Here is a 23,459-nt window from a genome sequence, read left to right on the forward strand (position 1 = left end):
ATAAGGGAACTCTAGTATTGCATTACTGCTATAGGAATATTTTAAAAAAAAAAGAGATACTTATCTTATGTATTGGCCAATGCATGTGAGCCTGATAACCGAGACAAAGTGATCTGTTGTATATCGGGACCCTAACTTAAAATGCTCTTAAGCAGGTTAAAAACCTACATGTCGGGGCAGAAAGGATCCAGCTATAAAGGAAGATGGAGATACCCTAGTTATAGGGCAGAGTGATCAGTCAGAAAGAAATGCAGTACAAATATATCAAAAAGACTGACTCGCACCTCCAATAGGTGTGAACACAGTCTATCTCCCCTGGTTGTTTCACTGCCCATTACCAGCCTCTTTAACTTGATTGATAGCTCACTGTCAAATTTACTTGACCGACATCCAAAATACTGCGATGTTTGTCAGTGTGACTTATGGTATAACAAGTGATGGGCGAATAGTGAAATATTCGGTTTTGGATTATTTGTCTAAAATATTTTGTACTATTCATATATTCGTCATGAATAATGAATCTGTAGCACCAGTACCAGGATCCCCACGCTGTCCTACCTCCCTCCCACATTGGGGATGCCAGCACTCTTACCTTCTCGGCCCCCCAGCATTGATTTCTCTGTCCCCAGTTCCTGATGCTGATTCCCCCAGGGAGTGTCTGTAGGGTTCGTGCGCAGACATGTCCTTTTTCTTAAAGGGCCAATACACCCTGACCAAAAAGGGCCTCCCAGCATGGCTGAGAGGCTTCAGATATTTAAGGCACCTTCTCCTTTAGGGAGTTGCCTGGGCAACGAGTTATATAATGTCACGTTTTACAAAGGCTAGTAAGACGCAGTACAGTGTAATCCCCACTAGGTGGCAGCAGAGTAGTGAAGGAGAGACAAAGAAACACTGTAACGGAAAGGCAGCTAAAGTATAGCAAAATAACTTCAGCAATGTTAACAGGCGAATCACCAGGTGGCAAAAGAGTAGTCAAACAGTCAGGGTCTAGCCAGGAATGTCGAGTCACTGCAAAGGGAGGATCAATATCAAAGTCAGAAATCAGAACCGAGTCAGAAGTCGGGAGGTCAGGTATGCAGAGGGAAACACAAATAACAGACAGGAGAGGGAAGTTAGGGGCTGTGACAGGCAGACAAACGGGGAAGGGTCAAAATCAGGACACAGTAGCAGGGAGGCAGAACAGATCAGGAACACTCACCAGAGCCAGTATACACGCTGCAAGGCAGAAATATCACTGGCACTGAGCCATAGGTAGAGAGGCAATATATAGCGATCCAGGATGAGGCAAGGGAAGTAAACCCCTGACATGATCAGGCCAGAGCTGGGTGTAGCAGCAGGGAAAATCCGGCCTGGACCATGACATATACATTGCTAGTTCTCATGTGTTTTTGTATGCTGCCACTGCTGTTACTGTGCTGTGTGCTGTTGTTGATTCCTACCTGTGTTTCAGTGCAAGACAAGTCCACTGCTGCTTCTGCAACTATCAATGCCTGCCGGCTTCTATGATATCCGCTACTTCTGTGACGCCCTGGACCCCAGGGGTGACAGAATAACATCACCCACACACCCTCTCCTGGTCAGGAACACCCGTCAAACAAAACCCTTGTTGCCTCCCTTCAGGGTCTGATGTCCACACCAGGTGGGGCAGAGCCAGGCGGTTGGCCCCACCCACCGAGGAGTTCACAGGCCTGGAGGCGGGAAAGGTAGTCAATCAAGTTGAGTTGTGGAGTTCAGTTGGAGAGGTGGTAGAGAGAGAAGGAGAGACTGTGTGTGTCTGGGTCGGAGCCCAGGCACTATCAGCAAGGTCGGCAGATGGTGGTGGCCATCTGCAGGAGTTGGTGGAGGTTTGCGGAACCGTAGGACCGGGGTCGGGCGGTGACCCGCCGGTACCGAACCGGGGAGCGGATTGAAGCCAAGCACCAAGGCAGGGTACTCAGACCCCGACTAGGCTCGGAAGCCACCGTAACGGTCAAATTCTCTGGACCTCAGGGGTTCATTCCCAACCAAGTCCCGTCAGAAGGCAATAGCCAAACCCGTCCGGATAAGAGCCACCGCCAACGGCCAGAGATCCAAGGGTCAGCGCCTGCGGGCAAAACGGGCTCTCCCGACACGTACAAGCCGGGGAGCGGACTACCCATGGGAATCCATAGGGGTCAAAACACTTACACATAGGTGCAGGGAACGACAGCTACCATCAACCCGTCCGGGGAGAGTGAAGATACCGCAGCCGACTGCAGGCCCCGTCCATCCAGCCGTTTGGTTTACCAGAGACTCTGTTCTTGACTACCTGAGTGAGTACACCAGTGCCATCTGGCACAGCGCTGCACCGTAACGCTGCCCCGCATCCACGCTGCCTCCCCGCATCGGCACCTGCACCTTTCCCCTCCTCCCTATTCCCCAACTGGGGCCCCAGGACCAACAGCCCCTACCCACGGAGGGGTCAACACCTTAGCTGCTCTCCGCCATCGCTCCCGGGATCCCCCGTCACCAGCAGCGGTGGTGCCCACCATCACCACAACCCGTGGGTAGCGTCACAACCGACATCCCACCACCAAACCTCCCCTTTTTACTCGTGGGCGAGGAGACGCTGCTCGAGCCCCCGGGTCCGGCCCCGTGCTCAAGCCACCGAGGAGCAGAAGCACCGGATCCGAGCGCCAGAGATTCCAAGGCGAGCGGCGTTCCCGACCCCTCCGCCCGCGACACTTCCACTGCAAGGATCTACGCCAGCTGCCTCCTATAATATATGCTGCCGCTGCTTCAACAACCAGAGACTATTTGGGCCTGCGGTGCCAGCTGCTGAGGTTCCGTTTACCCCTTGGGATGCCTTTGTCAGCTACCTACCAGCATGTGTGTCTATCGCCACTTCCGGTGACTTCAATGAACTTCTTATGAGTTTGAAAATACTGACAAATAGACCAGGAAGTTTTCACTCGCATGCTTCTCTGATCTGTTGTCAAACATTTGTTGACCCACTTTGCAGATAACTTCCTCATGTCCAAATGTTCATGGATAATGACTAGGGATGAACGAATACCTCAAATATTTGGCTTCGCGACTATTTTCCGAATAGGTTGTCGCTATTCGACTATTCGCGAATATTCGATGCGCAATGTAAGTCTATGGGAAACCCGAATAACAACTATTCGGAGCTATTCGGGCTTCCCATAGACTTATATTGCACATTGAATATTCGCATAGCGGCGACCTATTCATCAAATATTCGCGAAGCCGAATAATTGAGGTATTTGATCATCCCTAATAATGACACAGACATTTCACGGGAAATCCCTATGATGTCTGCTATTGCTTTAGCTGAAATTCGTCGATTCTCCAGTATGAGGTTGTTCACAGCATCGACGATTTCTGGAACAAAAACCACTCCTCATCATTATTGCTTAAGTGGCCCGTTTTAAATGTGGCAACCCAGTTCTTAACTGTGGAATATGAAGGGCATTGATCCCCCAATGTCTGCGAAATATTACCATGAATATCCTTCTTGGACTTTCCTTGCAGAAACAAGAATTTTATCACTCCTCTGCTCTCAGTTGTTGTGAATATCGCATTAGATTACGCCATATTGTTTTCCCGTGTGTGTAGAACACTGTTGCCATAAACAAGAAACACAAAATTTTGAAAACATATATTAGACACATAAGGCCTTCATGTGATGTAACATTCATTACCATAGAAACAAAAAAGATCACAAAGCCAAAGACTTATCAGCAGCCCCTCGTTGTTCGCTCCTCCAGGCCAGTGATACCTTCTGTCCACTCAATGCACTAATCCCGTGCTCACTCGGCAAGCATTACAGTTTGCCCAGCCCATGGATCCCGCTGGCTCCAATGCCGCTCAATTCACCAATCTGCACAAAGAGGTGGTCCATCAGCGTAAGCAACAGGATCAGATGTTGAATTATCTTAAGTCACTGAATACCCACTTTCAAACCATGTTTAATTTGTTCTCCTCGGATCAGAGCAAAGTGGCCTTTATGATGTCGCACCTGAGTGGTGAAGCCCTGGCTTGGATCCACCCACTGTGGAAGAGAAATTATTCAATCATCCAGAACCTACTGGTCTTCTTGGAGATATTCCGCAAGGTGTTCGACGAGCCGGGTCGAGTTTCTTTGGCCGTATCCTCACTGGTCAGAATCCGCCAAGGGAATCTCACTGTAGGCCAATATGCCGTCTGATTCTGCATCCTGTCCTCTGAACTGAGCTGGAATAATGAGGCACAGGGGGCTATTTTCTGGGAAGGATTGTCTGGAAGGATAAAGGACGAGCTGGCTGGTCGGGATGTGCCACCTTCTCTACACATAATGGACTAGTTCATAAGTTAGCATAAGGGTAATCAAAATTTACAATTTTGACTTGACTTTTGGCTGCAGACTTAGCTGAATTTGGCTGTATATGTCATCTACACTATTTCCTGGGCTCTATATGTTAGTATTTCCATTACAATTGTGGAAAACTTAATCTTCCATTCAGATTGTTAACCCTTACTATGCCAGTCTGTTGTCTTTTGGCAGCATGAAATGTTTTTAGTAATTGGGCATGAATATATGCAACTTATTGGAGAGTATCAGAAAGGACTGACTGTGGTACTGTGATTGATGCTCAGTCTGACTAATCAGAGTTTATGATTTAAGGGCGGACTGATAGGTCTGTATGTCATTGATGTTTACCTCTGTAGTCTGAAATACTTTTGACGCATATTAAAAAGCTCCCCCATTGGCTGTATGATATCACAAACAGAGGGTATTTTTTGGTCTGTTTGACTCATTTGAGCCTCATTCCCCCTGATGACGCCTGTATAGGTGAAACTTGTTGGGAAGGCTTGAGTCTTAGGTTTTAAATAGCCAGTATATAGACTACAGCTACTGAATTCTATGGCGACTGTTATAGACACACTGCCAGTGTCTCATCCATAAGGATTAATAAGATAAGGAATGAAGTTGTGCTATTAGCAATCATAGTCCCATACTGTGCGTTTTTATTGTAATTAGTGCTTCATTATTTAATATATCAATTAAAAGTTAAGTTTTATTTAATAGTCGTTAGTATAGGGGTTTAGTTGCCTTTGGCAAATTGTAAATCTTCTCAGGATGACCTAGTATCGCTGGCTATCTGCGTCAACCTTCGGTTCCAAGAAAGATCCAGAGAGATTAACCAGGAGAAGAGGTCATTATGCTTGGCTCCGTCATTCCAAAGGCCCGTCATGCCCGTCATACCTGTAGCCTCTGCTGTTTCCTCCGAGCCTATGGATGTAGATTAAGTGCATCCGGTGAGCCACCGCAATGAGATCCATTGCACCAGTGAGTGGTGCTTCTACTATGGAAATCCAACGCACCTGTCTGAAAAAAACAGGAAACTATCCAGCCTAGGGTCGGTAGGAGAGGCCACCTTTGGTGAGATCAAGTCCTCTCCATCACTCATATGACTGTGATCGTGACAAGTGGAGACACCCGATTCTCGGAAACGTCCTTACTGGATTCTGGTTTCACTGGGAATTTCATTCAGCAGGCCATTGTAGATCAGTTAGAACCACAAAGGAATATAGTATCGAGGTATGATATCAGCAAAGGACCACAAAAGCAATACCTCTAAAATGAAATAATTTATTTTAACAAAATCTAAAATAGGACATACAATGTCTCTCTTCAAAGAACATGAAGGACAAAACAGTGCCAGTGAATATAGTTTCAGCGTGAGGAAAAATAGAGAATAGTGAAGTAGGGCTTGCATGGCCGCGCCAGTGACCACTCTGACCATAGAGAATTAATGTTCCTTTATTTCATCTTTAGGTCGGCGCGTTTCTGGAGTCTCTGCTCCCTTCCTCAGGACACACAGGAAAAAAGTACATCAAAGAGGATTTGATGTACTTTTTTCCTGTGTGTCCTGAGGAAGGGAGCAGAGACTCCAGAAACGCGTCGACCTAAAGATGAAATAAAGGAACATTAATTCTCTATGGTCAGAGTGGTCACTGGCGCGGCCGTGCAAGCCCTACTTCACTATTCTCTGTTATCAGCCAATCTGGGTGCTGCTGCCTTTGGCCGTGATTGTTTGCCTGCATAGTAGTTGTGACTCTCACAACTCTCGGGGTGAGTGATTTTCTTTATTTCACCCCGCATATAACTCGGATAAGACCCTATTTGCGCTTCTTTTTCCACAGCTTCTCTTATTGCTCCGTGAGGAAAAATAGCGATAGGCAGATAGTCACAGATTCGTCAGATCACTAATCTCATAGCCTTTATTGACCCTTCCTGACGACGGAGGGTGTTGTAAATTAAAGGACATTCCTTGTTCTGGGTGGCTGTCCCTCCCTGTCCCTATCTCTAACCAAGGGGTGTCCACCACCAAAACCAGGTGATAAAGTGAAGACGAACCATAAATACAAACATAAAACACAATAGCGTTATAGGTTTTGGTTCCTGACTAGACTAAATACTTCAGTCAGAACAAGATTGTAATTTTTAGGTGGAGCTGTAAGGGACCCGCTAAAGTAGCTGTCGCCCCACGCTCTCCCGACGCGTTTCTCCCCCACTAACACAATGCTGGGGGATCATCAGGGGTAAAAAAAGACACACCTGTAGATATAGAAAGAGAGGACAAAAAATGTCTATCAGTATATCAATATAACCAATCAAGATAAGACTGATCATTAAGATTCTCTTGGATATATTACTCACATGACAGTAGTGGTTGTCAATGGGGTAGGTACTAAGTCCACAACAATAGCCTCTCAATACACCATAAAGTCTAAGTTTTGATCTCGCTGTATGCTAGCAAGTCTTCCCGGTCGGAGACTTGTCTCTAAATAAAGCAGACAGGAATATCCTAAGGGGTAAAGTTGATACAATCAGAGGTAGGGAAGAAAATATGGGGGGGAGGGGGGGAGGGAACAGGAAGTAGATGGCCAGAGATCTGTACCTTGTTATCCCAAACAAACTGTAAATCTATTTGAGAGCAGATGCTTCCAGTACTGGATGGATAACCTATAAGGTAAAGTTTAGTATAACATATAGGGGAAGGACTCCTCAGATGTAAAAAGTGGAGCATTCCTACCCTTATTTTCATAGGCTTATGGGTGGACTACTTTCCGTATATAGGTCAGATAAGGGCAACAGGAGCACCTGCATAGACAGAAACAGGTAAGATGACACATACATGGAATAAATGCCTGAAGTGTCCTACATACTAAATATATACCTATATTTAATATATAGGTCCAGTTTCTTTAATTAGTAGTGTTACATCAGTGTACATGATATCAGAGATGTACAATCCTAAAATGAGAGAAAAATATAGGTAAACTAAATTCCATATGGGGGCTTAAGTCAAAGCCAGCAGACAGTCCTGCATAGACAAGATCAAGAAAAATGACACCTGCAGTGTCCTGGAAGCTCGAATAAGTACCTGTGGATAATATATATGTCCAGTTTCTTTATCACTTAGGTTGTTAAGGTCCAGTCACACTAAACAACTTACCAGCGATCCCAACAACGATAGGGATCGCTGGTAAGTTGCTAGGAGGTTGCTGGTGAGATGTCACACTGCGACGCTCCAGCGATCCCACCAGCAACCTGACCTGGCAGGGATCGCTGGAGCGTCGCTACACGAGTTGCTGGTGAGCTCACCAGCAACCAGTGACCAGCCCCCAGCGCCGCGTGGAAGATGCTGCGCTTGGTAACTAAGGTAAATATCGGGTAACCAACCCGATATTTATCTTGGTTACCAGCGCACGCAGCTACACGTGCAGAGAGCAGGGAGCATCGCACACTGAGCGCTGGCTCCCTGCTCTCCTAGCTACAGCACACATCGGGTTAATTACCCGATGTGTGCTGCAGCTAAATGTGCATAGAGCAGGGAGCAGTGCACAATGCTTAGCGCTGGCTGCCTGCTCTCCTAGCTACAGCACACATCGGGTTAATTAACCCGATGTGTCCTGCAGCTACATGTGCACAGAGCAGGAGCCGGCACTGACAGTGAGAGCGGCGGAGGCTGGTAACAAAGGTAAATATCGGGTAACCAAGGACAGGGCTTCTTGGTTACCCGATGTTTACTGTGGTTACCAGCCTCCGCAGAAGCCGGCTCCTGCTGCCTGCACATTTAGTTGTTGCTCTCTCGCTGTCACACACAGCGATCTGTGCTTCACAGCGGGACAGCAACAACTAAAAAATGGCCCAGGACATTCAGCAACAACCAACGACCTCACAGCAGGGTCCAGGTTGTTGCTGGATGTCACACACAGCAACATCGCTAGCAACGTCACAAAAGTTGTTCGTTAGCAGCGATGTTGCTAGCGATGTTGCTTAGTTTGACGGGGCCTTTAGTGTACACAATCTCTGAAGTGTACCATCCTAAAATGAATAAAAATAATCTGATTTGCAACATAATAGTATAGTAATGTAGCGGGGAAACAAAACATTTAATATATACCTGTGGAAATAAGCTCCTTTCAGAGGCGTTCCATATTGGTGGCCAGGTGTACTATTTTAACCTAGAGAAAGGAATGAATATGATCACTATAGTGATCTTCCTGTCTAGCCATCAATTCTATAGGAGGGTAGTTGTATACAAAAAATATATATAGTGTCATAAATAGTCCCTTGAGATGTCCTGTAAAGAGAAAAGACACTAGAGGTGTAATAACATACCAATGACCGCTCCAGGGATAAACTCGACCTGCAAGGACGCAAGGGTCCCGAGCGCCAAAGCATATCTATATCGCATGGAGTCAGATGCTGTGTTCTGTCTTGTGCCCAGATGATGTGTGCCAAATCTTATGGGCGGAGGTGATTTAAATCTCCCGCGACCGGAAATGAGCGATATTACCCCCACCCTTCTTGCTGAGGATCCGTAACTGACAGATCACTTCAGCCAATCCTGCGGTAGCGTCTGGATTGGTCACATGTCCAAGATCGGCTTAAGGAGGATTGAGGGGGGCGTGCCCCGCCACCGGAAGTGACGTGTCGCTAGTAAACAAGGCAGAACTGTAAGAGACAGCGTTCAAGAATAAAGGGGCGGTATCCAGCGGCCGGAGATGACGTATCGTGATGCATGAAATGGGGCAGAGTCAATCATTCATACAAGCTAGGTTACTTTTATTAGCACAGGTAGAACTGTGGAGGGGGCGTGCCTAACGGCCGAAGAGGACGTTTTGCTCATACAGGGCTAGGATAAGGATTATAAAGGATTATAAACCTATAACGCTATTGTGTTTTATGTTTGTATTTATAGTTCATCTTCACTTTATCACCTGGTTTTGGTGGTGGACACCCTTTGGTTAGAGATAGGGACAGGGAGGGACAGCCACCCGGAACGGGGAGTGTCCTTTATTTACGACACCCTCCGTCGTCAGGAAGGGTCAATAAAGGCTATGAGATTAGTGATCTGACGAATCTGTGACTATCTGCCTATCGCTATTTTTCCTCACGCTGAAACTATCTTTTTCCAATATTCACTGGCACTGTTTTGTCCTTCATGTTCTTTGAAGAGAGACTTTGTATGTCCTATTTTAGATTTTGTTAAAATAAAATATTTAATTTTAGAAGTATTGCTTTTGTGGTCCTTTGCTGATATCATACCTCGACTATATTCCTTTGTGGTTCTAACTGATCTACAATGGCCTGCTGAATGAAATTCCCGGTGAAACCAGAATCCAGTAAGGACGTTTCAGAGAATCGGGTGTCTCCACTTGTCACGAACACAGTCATATGAGTGATGGAGAGGACTTGCTCTCACCAAAGGTGGCCTCTCCTACCGACCCTAGGCTGGATAGTTTCCTGGCTTTTTCAGACAGGTGCATTGGATTTCCATAGTAGAAGCACCACTCACTGGGTGCAATGGATCTCATTGCGGTGGCTCACCAGATGCACTTAATCTACCTCCATAGGCTCGGAGGAAACAGCAGAGGCTACAGGTATGACGGGCATGACGGGCCTTTGGAATGACGGAGCCAAGCATAATGACCTCTTCTCCTGGTTAATCTCTCTGGATCTTTCTTGGAACCGAAGGTTGACGCAGATAGCCAGCGATACTAGGTCATCCAGAGAAGATTTACAATTTGCCAAAGGCAACTAAACCCCTATACTGACGACTATTAAATAAAACTTAACTTTTACTTGCTATATTAACTAATGAAGCACTAATTACAATAAAAAAGCACAGTATGGGACTATGATTGCTAATAGCACAACTGAGGAGGGGGCGTGCCTAACGGCCGAAGAGGACGTTTTGCTCATACAGGGCTAGGAAAAGGATTATAAAGGATTATAAACCTATAACGCTATTGTGTTTTATGTTTGTATTTATGGTTCGTCTTCACTTTATCACCTGGTTTTGGTGGTGGACAGCCCTTGGTTAGAGATAGGGACAGGAAGGGACAGCCACCCGGAACGGGGAGTGTCCTTTATTTACGACACCCTCCGTCGTCAGGAAGGGTCAATAAAGGCTATGAGATTAGTGATCTGACTAATCTGTGACTATCTGCCTATCGCTATTTTTCCTCACGCTGAAACTATCTTTTTCCAATATTCACTGGCACTGTTTTGTCCTTCATGTTCTTTGGAGAGAGACATTGTATGTCCTATTTTAGATTTTGTTAAAATAAAATATTTAATTTTAGAGGTATTGCTTTTGTGGTCCTTCATTGTAGATCAGTATCAGATTCCCATTCTTCAGCTGCAAACTCCCAGTGCTATGTTGTCCATGGATGGAAGGCCCCTATCAGAGGCTGTCCAGTTCGTCACCAAGCAAGTTGTCATTCGGGTTGGAATGCTGCCTATGGAGAAAATCGCCCTCCATGTTTTATCAGGAATGTCTCATCCACTGTTACTGGGCCTGACATGGCTTTGGAAGGATGAACCGGTTTTAGCCTGGAGATTCAGAGCGGTTCTCAGGTGGGGTCACTCCTGCCATTAAAGTTGTCTCATTTCCGTGCAACCTGTTCGGCCACCTGTGAGACCCTCTAATATTCCAGAGCTGCCATTCGCCTACTGGGCCTACGCAGACATTTTCAACAAAAAGGAAACTGAGAAACTGCCACCACATAGGCCATATGACTGTCCTATCGACCTTCTTCCCGGTTCCACTACTGCTCACGGTCATATCTACCCTCTGCCCCAAGCTGAGACCCAAGCCATGTTCGAGTACATTAAAGAGAATCTGGCAAGAGGATTCATCCAAAATTCTTACTCACTAGTAGAGATGAGCGATGTTCGAATCGAACCGTTCGCCAATTTCAAATTCGAGTGATTTTGGGTGGTGTTCGAGTCGTTCGACGAACTCGAACGATTTGTTTCAAGTTCGGCAGTTCGCGTTACCATTCGATAACGGTTCGATCAACAAAAGCGTAGCTAGTTACTAGCTGACTTTTCACTGTAATACTGTCAGACACTGTTAATAATGATATTATCAAAATTCAGCGTATATTGTGTGGGGGGATGGGGTTTAGATCAGTGCTGCTGAGTGCTGAAAGAATGGAGATCGCCATTTTTTTTCCTAACTGCGCGTACAGTGGGGCGGGCCAGGCTGTCAGCCAATCACAGACACACACAGCAAAGTGAATTTTTGCCAGACAAGCAAGGGCATGTGTAATTGGCTCTGCATGTCACATGTCCTTGCTCTATAAGACCCGGCCATTTTCCCCATCGCCGCTATTATCTCTCTGCTGCGGGTGTGTGACAGTCACCGCTCCCGCTGCTGCTGCTGCTGCTGTGTGCGCTATAGACTTATACAGTGCAATCTACACATCAGTTTAGGGATTAGGGACTACTTGTAATTTCAGCCCTTTTCAGGGCTACATTACATCAGTTCATAGCCATTTTTGCTAGGCAGGTCTGTGCCAGCGCTGTGCAAAGGTTTATCACAGCGTTTGTTTAAATCAGCTTAGGCAAATCCTTGGGGCATAGTTTCATTGTCAGGGATAGTAAGTGAGGGTTCCTCTGCTGACAAGAAAGCTACACCACCTCTGCATTGTACACCACCTCTCCATTTTTATTACGCCATTTTAAGTGCAAAAAGTGCAGGCAATTTTAGGGGCATAGTTTCATTTCCTGGGATAGTAAGTGAGGGTTCATCTGCTGACAAGAAAGCTACACCACCTCTGCATTGTACACCACCTCTCCATTTTTATTATGCCATTTTAAGTGCAAAAAGTGCAGGCAGTTTTAGGGGCATAGTTTCATTTCCTGGGATAGTAAGTGAGGGTTCCTCTGCTGACAAGAAAGCTACACCACCTCTGCATTGTACAGCATCTCTAGATTTTTGCTACGCCATTTTAAGTGCAAAAAGTGCAGGCAGTTCCTTGGGGCATAGTTTCATTGTCTGGGATAGTAAATGAGGGTTCCTCTGCTGACAAGAAAGCTACACCATCTCTGTATTGTACACCACCTCTCCATTTTTGCTACGCCATTTTAAGTGCAAAAAGTGCAGGCAGTTTTAGGGGCATAGTTTCATTGTCTGGGATAGTAAGTGAGGGTTCCTCTGCTGAATAGAAAGCTACACCACCTCTGCATTGTTCACCATCTCTCCATTTTTGCTACGCCATTTTAAATGCAAAAAGTGCAGGCAGTTCCTTGGGGCATAGTTTCATTGTCTGGGATAGTAAGTGAGGGTTCCTCTGCTTACAAGAAAGCTACACCACTTCTGCATTGTACACCACCTCTCCATTTTTGGTAAGCAATTTTAAACTGCAGGTAGTCCAGCCAATCTGTGAGAAAGGTGCAGGCATAGATATAATGTTGCCTTCATCCAAAGGTGGTGCTCTCGATGTCTGATAGAGCTTAACACCAGCAGCTGTTTCCACTTCCAAAACAACTGACTACCTGCCAATCACTCTGCCTGTTGTAGTTAAAAGGGTTTAAGGTCTGCGTCCAAAAGTATGTGTGACTGCTGTCCCCACAGTCACAGAGGATGAAGAGCACTTAATGCACTTGATGGGGCAGATGGTGGTTGCACCGCCCCGCTAGGCCGTATTGTAGCACAGTGACCTACCCACTGCGACTTATGCTTCATTTAAAGTTGTGTACAGGGTGGGCTCCCCAGTATACAGGAAAATCACGAACTAGGTAAAGGACTCTAGGCAGTTGAGTTGATAAATGATTGTTTAACGTTACCAAAACAAACAATAATAACCATGCATAAAACTGAAAGAATAGAACAATCTATTCACATGTCCAAAAGCCTACACCCCCCAATGCTGCAACACTCGTAATGGCGATTTATACCCCCTTCTCACCAACATTTGCCTAACCAAGGGACTGTCTAAATAGTCGCCTACTACCTGGTAATACCTCTGCATAGCAGGAGTAATTGTGTGTGTGTGTGTGTGTGTGTGTGTGAGTGGGTATGCGAACTCGACCTACAAGTGGCGCATCACAAGAGCTTACAACTAAACATAGACAAAACCCATTAACCCCCCTGAATTCCCTTGTTTGCTGAAGCCTCACAGATAAGGCAGATGATATAAGTGGTAAGGCAAACCACACAGCTCAGCAACACAGTCCTGGTAATCTTGTAAAGCAACAGTCAATGCAAACATGTGTCGCTGTCCCTCTAGGATTTTAACTGTAACTGACACACTGACAGAGCAGAGGCAGCAAGTCTTATTGTCTATATAGTCAGCCTAAGCAGAATATGATATGTGTTATGTTAACAAAACAAAGTGTTGCGTGCACGCAGTCCTGGCTGGGCCCAGCCTACCGTACCCGGGTACAGACTTGACGAACCTCTCACGGTAATTAGTATAGCTAGCAACTGAAGAATGGCGGTCTCCGGCACAGGATGCTGCTCACAGGGGTTACGGTCCTCCTCACCAAACTCCAACATGAGTCTCTCACAATCCACCTAAGTGTTTCCATGGCGGCTCCTTTCTGTTACGCACACCTTTCACTTTTCCATCAGCTTACATACAGCACCTCCTCCGGTCTCCAAGTCCACAGCCGAAGACAGTTTTGCTATTGTTATAGTGACCAAACAGTCCAAGGCAGATGCAAAACAGCGGCCCTTTGTGGGTGGTCAGAAACAATGCATACAATGAACGGCAAATAAGCATCTTGCATTCACAGTGGATAAAGGTCATCAATACACCCTCACCCTATCACGTCATATCCATGTGACAGTTTATGGACGAAGTATTCAAACTAGTGAGTTTTTGACCTCTACTTACAGATTGGTGACAAATCTTACAGATGACATGAGTTGGTTGATCCTTTGCAATGTCAAAAAAGGTCCAGGTTAGGCAAGGCTTACAGCTCATGCGACCTGCAGAGCCACCACGACTTCTGCTCAGAGGCAGAGTTGTGGCTGAGGATTCAGTTGTTGACGTGCTCCTAGTACTTTGTCTCTGTTCATGAAGACGCAACCTAACCTCGTCGTCAGTAGCATCCTCCTCCACCTCCTTTGCTGACCTCATCGACTGGCTGACTGTGGTTTGACAGTAAGTGGGATCTCCAACCTCATCATCACCCTGTGTGTTTTCACTCCCCTCATCCTGACTCCTCAAAGCCAACCTCTTACTGCCCTGACCGAATAGTAAAGTTGTCGTTCCAATCAGGTATCTGAGTCTCATCAGCATGTTCCCCATTGTCTCCACCAAGAGGAGTTACAGTTTGGGAATGAGGTTATACATTATGCTCAGAACCTTCTTCATCGGGGCCTGGATCCGACTCACAAAGCTTCTGGGCATCAGTGCAGATAATTTCCTTGTCTGGACTCACTGCAGCTTTGGAGCAGACCTCTGATTTCCAGGCTATAGTGTGACTGAACAGCTCTGCAGACTCAACCATCTCTGTTGGCCCATACTCAGCAGGGCGGGTGGAAACTTGAGAGCTGGTAGGAAGCAAGTGCGATTGGGATGACACCACAGAGGAATGGAGTATTTGGGATATTGAAGTTGAGGTGGAGGAGAGGCCACTTGATGGAGCACTTGAGATCCATTCAAGCACCTGCTGTTTTGGTACCTCATCTACATTTGGTAGCGATGGTCGTGTCTGTAACAATGGGATCATATCAGATTATCAACGGGAAGAAGTAGACATTTTATTTTGGCTGGAAGATGGTGTTACAAATCGGTGCTGCCATAGCCGCAAGCAGCCTGCTGCGGTTCCAGTTGCGCACAGGTGTCGGCTGCCAATTTTGGCCATGCCTCGGGTCGTCCAGCTGCCTGCTTTCTCCTTCACGTCTAAGTGTGGAGAGGCGGCTAGTGCGCATGGGTGTGCCAATTTACCCCAGCCACAGCCTAAGTCCAGTGTTTTGCCTAGTGAGCATGCTCAGCCTGACTGTGCCATTCCTGAGGCTAAGTCCTCAGTTCGGGCTACTGAGCATGCTCCCACACTTAGTGCAAAAAGCCTCTTTGCACAGGTACTTGGACTCCATGCCATGTCTAAGTCATGTGTTGTGTCTACTGAGCATTCTCACTAGGCGAAGTCTGTTTTCTGAGACTGTTGTTCAGGCTACTGAGCATGCTTAGGCACTTGGTGCATCAGAGGCTAGGTCTGGTAAGGACCTCATTGGCCATGTCCGTGAGGTGGCAGGCCCTGATAGGCCAGAGAGCATCAGGTGTCCTGATGATGTGGCCACTCCAGACTGGCTCGCAGAGGCTTGCCCCTATGACTTGGCACCTCATCATTGTTCATCAGACGATGACTGGTGAGGTGTTTGGGGCGTGGCTGTCATGAGGTCATCAGTGAAGTGGCAGTTCCAGATAGCCCACTGGTTATGTCACTGATGATGTGGCACTCTGCTATTGGCTCCTGGAGGTGCATTGTGGTCCACCCTGGTTTGGGGCGGACCCAGGTTATAAAGGGCTGGAGACAACATGGAGGTGTGCAGTTTTCTATTATGCTCAGACAGAGAACACCTCCATGTGTTGAACCTATTGCGGCTTTAGGACAGAGGTAGGCAGGGATAGGGCGTCGGTGCTGGATGCCACCACACTTGGTAACACGGCATGGTTATGGCCAGCTCCTGTCCTACCAGTCCTGCCAGTGCAGCCCAGTGTCATTAACTGGGCTGTTGCTGTGCCTGCTGTCCACAGCTGTGCCCCCTACGCACACGGACAGCATACCCCAGGGCCCTTGTGTTGTTAACAGGGAGTTCCTGGGCTGGGTGTGTGGACCCTGTGACGCTAACAGGGTTCACAGTCTCCAGATGCGAGTGTCGTCTAACTCGGGTCAGGCTCCTATTAGTTTCAGAGCCACTCAGCTCTGTATCCTCCGCCTAACCTTCGGGTTGCCAGCATCTCCTTTTCCATCTGGTAGCACGGTGGACCCTGACTGGTGATTGGGATATATACCACCTTATCCTAATCTGCCAGTCCCCCCGTAACAGATGGTGTTTCTTCAGCAGATGTTAGTGTTGCTTTACCACCAACCCCACGGACACAAACCTTTTTTTCCTTTCCAACACGCCTGTTCCCCTTTCCACCAGCATCTGGCCTTTTTCCACTCATTTTGTATATGAACAAATTTGCAACTCTGCAGGGACACCCTACTCAACGCCATCTCAGCACAGCAGCCAGCCCTCGGTCCCTCAGATGTGGAAAAGTAAAGGACCATTTCCTCCTAGCCATGACAAAGCGGTGAGATTCATTCTGTGCACCACTGGTGTTTAGTGGAAAAGCCGAGCTAAGATTGCGTACCAGCTTCTGCTGATACTCCTGCATACGTGCGTCCCTTTTTATGGCAGGAATTATTTCGCCTAATTTTGACATGTACCGGGGATCTAAGAGTGTGGCAACCCAGTAGTAAGCATTGCTTCTAATTCTAACAATCCGAGGGTCATGTTGTGGGTAGTGCAGCAAGAAGGTGCTCATGTGTCTTGCGCATCCAGGAGCAACAAGTCCTTGCTGTGTTGTTGGTGGCAAGGTGAGAATCAGGCTTCCTTCCTCTGTCCTCTCCCCCCAACCTCGCACAACAGAAATGTGATCAAGGTGTCCCTCATCTGCAGATTCTTCCATGCCCATCTCTAGTTCGTCCTCCATTTCTTCCTGGGCTCCTGAACCTTCCTCAACAGTTTGGCTGCTACCATGCGCCCTTGTTAATCCCTCTCACCCACCGTCCCATGCCTGCCACCTTGGTGCTGCTGACCGTCTGGACCTTGTAGATCTTGGTATCCCTTCCGCATATGACTCCTCCTGTACTTCCTTCCCTTCCTCTTGTCCCACCACCTGACTTCAAATAATGTTTAGAGTGTGCTCCAGTATGTAGAATACCGGAATTGTCATGCCGATGATGGCATCGTCAGCGCTAAACATCTTCATCGCCATTTCGAAACTGTGAAGAAGGGTGCATAGGTCCTTGATCTGAGACCACTCCAGCAGCGTGATCTGCCCCACCTCTGGATCTTGTTAGCCCAGGCTATACATCATAACGTATTGCAGCAGGGCTCGGTGGTGCTCCCACAGACACTGCAACATGTGCAGATTCAAATTCCTGCATGTCAGCACATCGCATTTCAGGCGGTGAACCGGCAGGCCGAAAGACCTTTGGAGCGATGCAAGTCGTTTAGCTGCGGGGTGTGAACAGTGGAAGTGAGCACATAGCTAGTGTGCCCTCTGCAGAAGACCATGTAGGCCGGGATAGTGGTTTAAAAATTGCTGGACAACCAGGTTCAACACGCGAGCCATACAAGGCACGTGTGTCACATTGCCCTGGAGAAGGGCTGAACCCAGGTTTGCATCATTGTCACACACGGCTGTTACGTCACCACCGGAGTCCGCTCCAGCGACTTGTACTCCGATCACCAGGTAACACCGTGTTCCTTTCGTAGATAGTGCTGGTCATTGGAGAGGAGTCAATGCCAGTGACGCCGGTGGGCGCAGGTTCCGCTCATCCACTGGGCTGGGTTACCTTGAGACCTGCAGTACCACTGGCTGACTGTAGGTGGTGAGTGTCTCACAGCTGAAGTACCATCATTCAGCTACAACCAATGGGAAGACACCACACCCTTTTTTATGCCCCTCCTGTCTGCTGACCCCTGCCAGACATAGTTCTGAACTTCTGGTTCCTGTTCCGCCCAGTTCTGTTTTGTGATTTTGTGTGCTGTCTACCACTTGTTTCCTGACTACGTCTCCTGCCTGGTGTTTATGTACCTTGTTGTCCGATCCGCATTTGACCTCTGATTGTTTTCTGATTACATCCTTGCCGGCGGATTCTGCTCCTGTTCCTCAATTCATGGTTTGACCCTGCCTGACTACTACTCTCTCGGACTGCAGCCTTCCACTGGTATTGATCACCTTGGGCCCTGTGTAATTCCAAATCCCTGTATATCAAAGGAAAAAGAAAAAAAAAAAACACGGTATGGCTGCGCTGCTAAGGATGAACTTAAGGTGATGATTTTAAAGTATTTTATTATGAATACTGTGCCACAATGCATTTCAGGGATAAAAATTCCCCCTTCCTCAGGTAGCAATAATCTTACAAAACAATATACCTTATCCAAATCCCTGTATAGGGGTTAAAGGGTTTCAGGGTTCTAGGGGTCCTGCTTGGTGAGTGGCTTCCCTCTAGCCTATCCTTTACAGCCCATCTGAGTGTGTGGATCAAGGCAGGCGATACACCATGCCCTCTGCAGAAGGCCATGTAGGCCGGGATAGTGGTTTAAAATTGCTGGATAACCAGGTTGAACACGTGAGCCATACAAGGCACGTGTGTGACATTGTCCCAGCGAAGTGCCGCACCCAGGTTTGCAGCATTGTCGCACACAGCCTTCCCTGGCTGCAGGTTGAGTGGAGACAACCATTGATGAAAATTGGTCTCCAGAGCTATCCGTCCACAACTCCTCAGCGGTGTGACTCCCATTTCCCATACATTTCAAAAAAAAGATTCGACCGCCTGATGCCGTTGATCTCTGCTGCCAGCATCGTAAGGAGGTGTGCAGCATTCCTTGTGCACAGTTACAATGCGGGTGACCTTACCAGACAGGATTTGGGTGGAGGTGGAGGACCCAGATGAGGTTGAGGAGGCAGAAGCAGTGGAGGAACTTCTACATACAGAGGATTGACGCACAACTCGTGGGGACGGCAAGACTTGTACAGCAGACCCTTCTCCATCTCTCACCATAGTTACCCAGTGTCCAGTCAGCGACATGTAACGCCCCTGTCCATGCGTACTGGTAAAAGTATCTGTGGTGAAATGCACCCTGTCACACACAGAGTTTCTCAAGAAAGTGGTGATGTTGTGTGCGACTTGCTGGTGTAGCGCAGGCACACCTTTCTTGGAGAAGTAGTGGCGACTGGGCATCTGCTCTTGGGACACTGCGATGGACATAAAGTTTCTAAAATCCTCTGTGTCCACTGGGCGGAAAGGCATCATTCTGTAGCCAACAGCTTGCAGATGCTGAAAGTCAACCTTTTAGGCATATCATGCCCTTCTAAAATCATGTAAAACACAGCAAGGGGACTCCAACAAGAGTCTCCATGTTTTCCAAAAATTTGGCCACAGACAACACTTAAGTGGCATCAATTGTCCCACAGTTGCAAACTTAAAATGTTGATTTGTATGAAGCACAATCAAAAATCCACAAGTCTTTACTCTCCCCAGGATGACAAAGGGGTAGAAAAGTCCTTGCGGATCCATGATTTGTTCTTCTTGATGAACGTTAGTCTGTCCACATTGTCACTGGACAGATGCGTGCGCTTATCTGTCAGCACACCCCCAGCAGCACTGAAGACACGTTCAGAGAGAGCGCTGGCTGCGGGACACAACAAGATCCCCAAGGCGTAAGTGGCGAGCTCAGGTCATTTATCTAGATTGGAAGCCCAAAATGAGCAAGGCTCAAGTTCACAGTCATGGCATCGATGTTAACTTACAGATACTCCTATATGTATCCTCCTCCTTTTACTCATCCAGCTCTTTTGTTTCAGCATGAGTATATGTACTTGTCACTTTTCCATGTGTTTGTGGTGTCTTGTGAGTTGTTTGTCACCTTTTGGACACCTTAGAAGGTGTTTTCTATGTGTTTGTATGTGTTTGTGTTTGCCTGCCATTGTTTTCAATGGGGTTCACCGAACACACCTGCCGTTCGACGAACCGAACTGAACTCTAACACTAGGGGGCTGGCTCACCAGTACTCACTAGCAAGAGCCTGATTGTTCTTTCTTAAGAAAAAGGACAGGTCTCTTCGGCCATGCATTAACTATAAAAGTCTGAACCAAATTAAGATAAAGAATAAATACCCGCTGCTGCTTATACCAAAATTGTTCAAACGCCTCCAAGGTTCAGAATTTTCTCCAAAGTCGACCTCAGTGGTGCCTACAACCTCCTCCAGATACGGTAGGGTGACAAATGGAAGACAGCCTTCAATACCCATGATGACCACTATGAGTATCGCGTAATGCCATTGGGGCTCAGCAATGCTCTGGCAGTCTTCCAGGAATTCATCAACTATACATTCTAATATCTTCTCTACTCATGAATGGTAGTGTATCAGGAAGACAGCTTTTTGTTTTTCACCCGATCTGCCCACACACAGGAGAAATGTTTGCCAGGTGCTGTAAAAACTAAGGGAGAATTGTCACTACACCAAATACAACTAGTGCCTCTTCAAGCGATCTTCACTGTCTTTCCGAGGCTATTTCATCTTGGACACTGGCCTGAAGATGGATCCAGAGACGGTATCAGCAGTGCTGAAATGGCCTCTGCCCAACAGTTTGAAAGTAATCCAGTGGTTTATCGGGTTATTATCGGCAGTTCATCCTGCAATTCTCGTCCGGATTTTTCCATCTTGCCTCTGACCTGCATGGTGTGGGTCCCAGAAGCGGAAGACACGTTTGTTGCCCTCAAACAGGCCTTTTCTTTGACTCCAGTGCTGCATAGACCAGAGACTAGTAAGCAGTGCATTCTGGAAGTAGATGCTTTGTGCTCTGGTGCCGGTGCGGTCCACACTCAGAAGACAAATAAATACAAGGTCAGCACTAAACCCAATGTTTCAATTGGTTCTGCATCTAATTTTTTAGGCAAAAAAACCTTTATTGCCTGGGAAAAAATAAATTCATATGTATAATATTGAAAGGATAAATCCTCTATATAAATTTGCGCTGAACCACAACAATGTAAACTTGGAAAAAAATAGTATTTTATTTTATTTTGTTCTCCACTCACAATAAAAAACAGGGGGTTTCACACAAACTCTATTATAAAATACCACAAGTCAATAAAGCATATGGAGCCTCGGCCAACGACTACCATCTGCTAATATAGATTACAAAAATACAAGTACTTGTATACAATTTGGAATTGTGATAAAGTTACAAAATAAAAATATTAAATAAAAACCTCAGGGAAGGTTTTCTAATTGTTCACAATGTGCAGAAAACAAATCTCTGTTTTAAGGATAGATAACTTCTGTACTACAATAACATAAGATCTTCAAATATTGCTTTAATTCGTGCACTCCACAAAAGCCGCAATTGCCTTTATCAGGATTATTATTGTCAGCACATCTAGCGTATTACCGCTCAATATTTCCAAGAATGTAGCAATTTAGCAGATAGTTGCAGTCTCTGCGCTACAGGTTTCTTGGTACCTGGACACAAAGTCTCCAGCAGAATAAAACAGGCTGTCTTTGCGCTGTGGGTTTTTACATGTACCTGAGTATAGGGTTTAGGCAAGAACACAGCAGGTTTTTCCCTTGTGCAGGCTCCTGGATTCCTGGAGAGAAGATACCGCCTGAGCGCTTTTTAGAAGTACCTGATCACAGGATTTTCAACGGAAAGGGGACCGGTAACGCCCCCGAAACACGTGTCGGATCAAGCTCAGTGCACCTCTTTTCTTTTCACGGTGGAACAGCCGGTTCATGTGTCTAATCAAGTTTCTGGATCTCAAATCTGCTGAAAGGGGTTAACGCCCTAGCTAATCCTCTGGAATCTGGAAGGATCCTGCACCTAGGAGCTCTGCCTCAATTCAAAAGCCTTGGCGGTATCTTCGTTTCAGGAAATCAGGCGCCTACACAGGGGAGGAATTTGTTATATCTCCTTTGAAAATCCTGTGATCAGGTACTTCTAAAAAGCACTCAGGCGGTATCTTCTCTCTTCTCTGCTGGAGACTTTGTATCCAGGTACCGAGAAACCTGTAGCGCAGAGACTATTATTATTATTATTATTATTATTATTATTTATTATTATAACGCCATTTATTCCATGGCGCTTTACAAGTGAAAGGGTATACGTACAACAATCATTAACAGTACATAACAGACTGGTACAGGAGGAGAGAGGACCCTGCCCGCGAGGGCTTACAGTCTACAGGGAATGGGTGATGGTACAATAGGTGAGGACAGAGCTGGTTGCGCAGTGTTCTACTGGACTGAGGGCTATTGTAGGTTGTAGGCTTGTTGGAAGAGGTGGGTCTTGAGGTTCCTCTTGAAGCTTTCCACGGTAGGGGAGAGTCTGATGTGCTGAGGTAGAGCGTTCCAGAGTATGGGGGATGCACGGGAGAAATCTTGTACGCGATTGTGGGAAGAGGAGATAAGGGAGGAGCAGAGAAGGAGATCTTGTGAGGATCTGAGGTTGCGTGCAGGTAGGTACCGGGAGACTAGGTCACAGATGTAGGGAGGAGACAGGTTGTGCATGGCTTTGTATGTCATGGTTAGTGTTTTGAACTGGAGTCATTGGGTGATGGGAAGCCAGTGAAGGGATTGGCAGAGTGGCGAGGCTGGGGAGTAGCGAGGGGAGAGGTGGATTAAGCGGGCCGCAGAGTTTAGGATAGATTGGAGGGGTGCAAGAGTGTTGGAAGGGAGGCCAGAGAGCAGGAGGTTGCAGTAGTCGAGGCGGGAGATGATGAGGGCAACTATCTGCTAAATTGCTACATTCTTGGAAATATTGAGCGGTAATACGCTAGATGTGCTGACAATAATTTTCCTGATAAAGGCAATTGTGGCTTTTGTGGAGTGCACGAATTAAAGCAATATTTGAAGATCTTATGTTATTGTAGTACAGAAGTCATCTATCCTTAAAACGGGGATTTGTTTTGTGCACATTTGGAACTATTAGGCTGTGAACGCTAGTAATTAAGTAGTTGCAGGAGAGAAGGCACTGGAAAATAATCCACAAGTTACCGTCTTACCCGCAGCAGTCTTCTGAGTGTGTTCATATGTATAATATAGAAAGGATAAATCCTATATATAAATTTGCGCTGAACCACAACAATGTAAACTTGGGAAAAAATAGTATTTTATTTTATTTTGTTCTCCATTCACACAATAAAAAACAGGGGGTTTCACACAAACTCTATTATAAAATACCACAAGTCAATAAAGCATATGGAGCCTCGGCCGACGACTACCATCTGCTAATATAGATTACAAAAATACAAGTACTTGTATACAATTTGGAGTTGGGATAAAGTTACTAAATAAAAATATGAAATTAAAACCTCAGGGAAGGTTTTCTAAGGCTATGTGTCCACGGTAGAATGTACCTGCGGATTTTTCTGCCTGAAAATCCGCGACTTTCGCGGCAAA

The sequence above is a fragment of the Anomaloglossus baeobatrachus genome, chromosome 6, assembly GCF_048569485.1.
Source record: "Anomaloglossus baeobatrachus isolate aAnoBae1 chromosome 6, aAnoBae1.hap1, whole genome shotgun sequence".
Lineage (NCBI taxonomy): Eukaryota > Metazoa > Chordata > Amphibia > Anura > Aromobatidae > Anomaloglossus > Anomaloglossus baeobatrachus.